Source organism: Fukomys damarensis, unplaced genomic scaffold (genome assembly GCF_012274545.1).
Source record: "Fukomys damarensis isolate Sample0158 unplaced genomic scaffold, DMR_v1.0_HiC HiC_scaffold_17, whole genome shotgun sequence".
NCBI lineage: Eukaryota > Metazoa > Chordata > Mammalia > Rodentia > Bathyergidae > Fukomys > Fukomys damarensis.
The window spans coordinates 44,137,260-44,142,179 of record NW_022900929.1 but is presented as its reverse complement, the minus strand read 5'-3'; the positions used below and the strand labels follow the sequence as shown (position 1 = coordinate 44,142,179).

Here is a 4,920-nt window from a genome sequence, read left to right as displayed (position 1 = left end):
GCATGTTCATTGATTTCTGTTCCTTTTATATGTTGCTTATTCTGGATTTATTTTGCTTCTCTTTTTCTCTGTTCTTGAGGTGGGATTTCAAATCCTTGGTTGGGTACTTCTTTAATTTCTAATGGATTCACTTTATGCTGTACCTATTCCTCTCTTCACTCCTTTAGCTTTAGCCCACAAATTTTGATATTTTGAATTTTTATTTATTTTCGTTTTTATTTCATCTGATATTTTCTCTATGACCCATAGATTTGTATTAGTTGAAAATATAGCTTTAGCCAATTTAATTAACTGTTTCAAAAAATATTTTTATCATTGACTTTTTTCACTGTTTTTTAATTTGTATGTTCGTTGATTTCTGCTCTTTTTATATATTACTTATTCTGGATTTATTCATTTATTGATTTGGCACTTTTCCAATTTCTAAACTACGCATTCTATGCTATATATATATATTCCTCTCTTTGGCTTTTATATATTACTTATTCTGGATTTATTCATTTATTGATTTGGCACTTTTCCAATTTCTAAACTATGCATTCTATGCTATATATATATTCCTCTCTTTGGCCCACAAATTTTGATATATCACCTTTTTATTTAATTTGATTTTTATTTCACTTGATATTTTATACTATGATCCATAGATTATTTATAAATATTTTAACTTCTAAGTATTTGGAAATTGCTTTTTGTTCTTTTATTCTAGTTTCAGTGACTCATAGTTAGAGAATATCTTTTTTCATTATTTAAACTATTTTAAATTTGTTGAGACTTGTATGACTTGGGATCTAGTCTTTTTAAATAAATGTTCTATAGATGTTTGAAAAAAATCTGTATTCTGCTGCCATTAGACATAGTAGAATACAAATCTTAATTAGATCTTGGTTGATGGTACTGTTGAATTCTTCTATATACTAAAGACTTTCCATCTAGTTTTATCCATTGTTAAGAGAAGGGTATTTTTGTATTTCTTATAGACTTTCCTTTTATAAGTGTGCTTTGTCCTACTCTGCCCTTGGTAATTTTTTTTCTCTGAATGTGTATGATATTAATATAATTATTCCACTTTTCTTTTATTATTTAATTGTGTATTTATTTTTGTTTGTAATTGACATTATTGCTCTGATTGAAAAATTATTAACTTTATGTCTCAGTACTCTATCACGGAGAACATGCTTTACTTTTTTCACAGCATTTTATATATTACAAATGAAGGAAGTCTTTGAAAAGGATCTTTTAAAAGTACAGCTTAAATCATTGGCATAGTTAATAATGTCTCAATTTGTATACAGTCCTTTTTGAATATCGATTTTCTTGAAAGTTTCCTGGTCCTTTATTTATATTTAGTTTGTATTCTAAATTATCCTGTACAGTATATAGTTGTATCTGATTTTTATACATTTATGTTACATTTCCTGATACTAAGTAGTAAGCAGATAAGTAATAAATAAGGTTTATTACAGATTTCTTAAAATAGTGGATTTATCAGATAAAATTTTATTATTTTCTATTCCAATAGTTTTAAATTTCAAAACATTATTTTTCCATATGTCTGTATATAATAGTAGATGTTGGGCAGTAGTAGAGAGCCTCTGGCTATTAATCTATTTTAAAATCTATAAGATTATGTCATAGTATGTATTTGCATGTGCTGACTTATGATCTTCAGTTACTTCTGTGTTGGTAGTATATTCAAATACTGACTAAATTCAAATACATCTCTGATCTCATACTCAACTTTGTATAGAAAGTCATATTTTTATAATTTCTTGTGTTATTGATTTAATTACTTATCTGCCAAATATTTCAATACCTATTTGAATTTTCTGATGATAATGGTGTTATATCCATATAAGTGGTTTGGTGCCTGTTAGTGAGTTAATTTTTTTTTATAATTTGATTAGTTCTCATTTTTGTGGCATCTCTCAAGAGTTACTGAAATCTCAATGAAAGATTTACCTTCAAGTTAAAATAGGGGAAAACAACAATTTTAAAATATTTCCGCCACTCAACATCATATGGATCAGAAAAGATAGGAAAAGCTTTTTTCCTTTGTTGGACACATTTTCTTAATCTACATTTTATTATTTTCATTACAGGCATGTTATAGTTTCAGAAATATAAGTGTCATGGCACAAAATCTCAGTATTTAAGGAAATTACCAAAAATTAATGGCTTATATCTCTGTTAAACTTATAGATTAGTCACTAAAATTACTTCTACCATCCAATGACTAAAAAACGGGTCAAAATAAAAATAATTTATGGTTCATTTGCATTACAGATATATGTTATATTTGTGTAGTTTCTTATAAACTTAAATGTCACTTCCATTTTCTTCTCTTTGAGTGCAAAGTATCAGCAAGCAGTTAACAAGCTAGAGAGTTGTCTTAATATACCTCTAAGGATGCAAATGATGATAGTAACATAAATTGCTCCCAACAACGGACGAAGATTAAAATGACATAAATTAATTTTTTTATATATTTTTCAGTGTCCTCCACAAACTAGTGACAATAAATCAAACTGTTGTTACATTAAGATAAATCAATTGCTTAAAATTCCAGCATCTATATCCTTATCATCGAGAAAAACATTAATGAATAAATAATTATTTAGCTGAATATTCAAATCCATTGCCTTTTTTCATTCTCAAAACAGTACTGAGAAGTATTCTAGTCACACAGGAGATGAATTAGGATAAAATTAGAGAATACAAACTAGTAGAAAAACGTAAAAAAATTCAATTTGTAAAAAAAAGCAGAAGTGAGAACAATTCAGTAATGTGCACAATTTACTTATAAAGTGAGAAACAGAGATTTCATGATTTGCCGAATAAAATTGAGCAATTAGGCTACCACCTCTTATTTGTCAAGGAGTAATTGTTGTGATCTCATATTTTCTGCTCTCAAAGACTTCCCTGACTGTTGGCTCCTGCTTTTGCCCCAAGACTACTTCTGTCCCACAGCTTCCTCATGGCTGACTTGACCTCTTTGTTCCGAAGTGTGTAGATGAGGGGGTTTAACATGGGGGTAATGATATTGTAGAGCACAGACACGACCTTGTCCACAGAAAACGTGCAGAATGGACGAGCATAGATGAAAATGCAGGGCCCAAAAAAGAGCGTCACCACCATGAGGTGAGAGGCGCAGGTGGAGAGTGCCTTTCGCCTTCCCTCCTTGGAGCGGATCTTAACTAAAATAGCAGTGTAGGTTTAGACACCATTAACAACTCAATGACAAAGGTGTCTGCACAGGCAAGTTTGATGACAGGGGGAACATCACAAAAGAAGTTGTCCACCTGGTTTGGCCCACAGAAGGGCAGACTGACAGTAAGAATAGTCTGGACAACGGAGTGCACAAATCCTCCCATCCAGGAAGCAGCTACCAACACAGAGCACAGCCCTGGACTCATGATAGTGGTGTAGTACAGTGGATGACAGATTGCAACATAGCGATCATAAGCCATCACTGAGAGCAGGAACATTTCTGCAGCCCCTACAAAATGAAGGAAGAAAAGCTGCGCAATGCACTGGTTGTACGGAATGAGCTTTTCTTTATGAAGGAAGTCAACCAGAAGCTTAGGGGTTGTTATAGTTGAACAGCATAGGTCCAGGAATGAGAGGTTTCCAAGAAGAAAATACATAGGTGATGAGTTTAGGTTCCTATCAGAAGCCACTGTTCCCATGATGAGGACATTGCCTACCCAAGTGGATACATAGAATAAAAGAAATACTACAAATAGCCCTGCTTCAATAGATGCTGTGTGTGAGAAACCTGCCAGGACAAATTCTTTCACCACTTGTGTCCCGTTTTCATCCATTTGACTTGGTTCTATGGAAATATTAAATAATGGAGCATTAGTAACAATATAAATAGGTGTCACATAAAATACAACAATATACTCATTTCAAAAGGTGTTTTCTCAAAGACACTCCTGTATTGGTTAGGTGGGTGAAATTATTTTCTCCACAGCTGATAGAAATATGTATCCTCTAAACAGCTCCATCTTCGCGGCATAATGAAATAGCCAAGACTTTTTAACAATAAAATCACCTCTATACTCAATAATGTCATTCCTGCAATGCATCTATCAGTACATTACTAACCACTCTTTTTTGACATTTAGTCTCAAGAAACCCATCATATTTCCTGGGGGCATCACATTTTCTATTTCAAAAGGTGTTTTCTCAAAGACACTCCTGTATTGGTTAGGTGGGTGAAATTATTTTCTCCACAGCTGATAGAAATATGTATCCTCTAAACAGCTCCATCTTCGCGGCATAATGAAATAGCCAAGACTTTTTAACAATAAAATCACCTCTGTACTCAATGATGGCATTCCTGCAATGCATCTATCAGTACATTACTAACCACTCTTTTTTGACATTTAGTCTGAAGAAACCCATCATATTTCCTGGGGGCATCACATTTTTAAAGTACAAAACTTCAGGAAAAACAATAACAACACCACCTTGAAGATAATATTTAGTATTCCAGTAATTAAGCATTGAGATCTGTAAAAGAATTTTTTTGAGACAGTGCCTCTCTATGGAGCCCAAACTGCTCTCTAACTCAGTGATCCTCTTGCCTCAGCTTCCCAAGTGCTGGTATTACAGGCCTATGCCACTATTCCCAGCAAGATCTGTAGAAGCTTTAACCAGAAAGAAAATGCCTGTGTTCTTTTCCATCAAGGTAACACTTGCAGGAATCTAAACTGTACAAATGAAGGAAAAGGATCACACTTCACTTTTGTTTATTTTTAGTCATTGATCTCTATGTTTGCTCCAGAATGCCTGTCAAGGTTATTATTGATCATAATACATTATTGTATCATTTATTAGTACCTATTTTTATCCTTTCTATGGGAACATAAGAACACGTACTTATAATGATCTAAGTAGCATCGTAAAATAATT

The 4,920-nt window shown here is 32.4% G+C and overlaps 1 pseudogene; it reads right to left on the bottom strand.

Annotated features, from left to right (window-relative positions):
• Positions 1-2,910: 2,910 nt before the first annotated feature.
• On the bottom strand, positions 2,911-3,824 carry LOC104849717 (annotated as a pseudogene).
• Between the last annotated feature and the right edge of the window lie 1,096 nt (positions 3,825-4,920).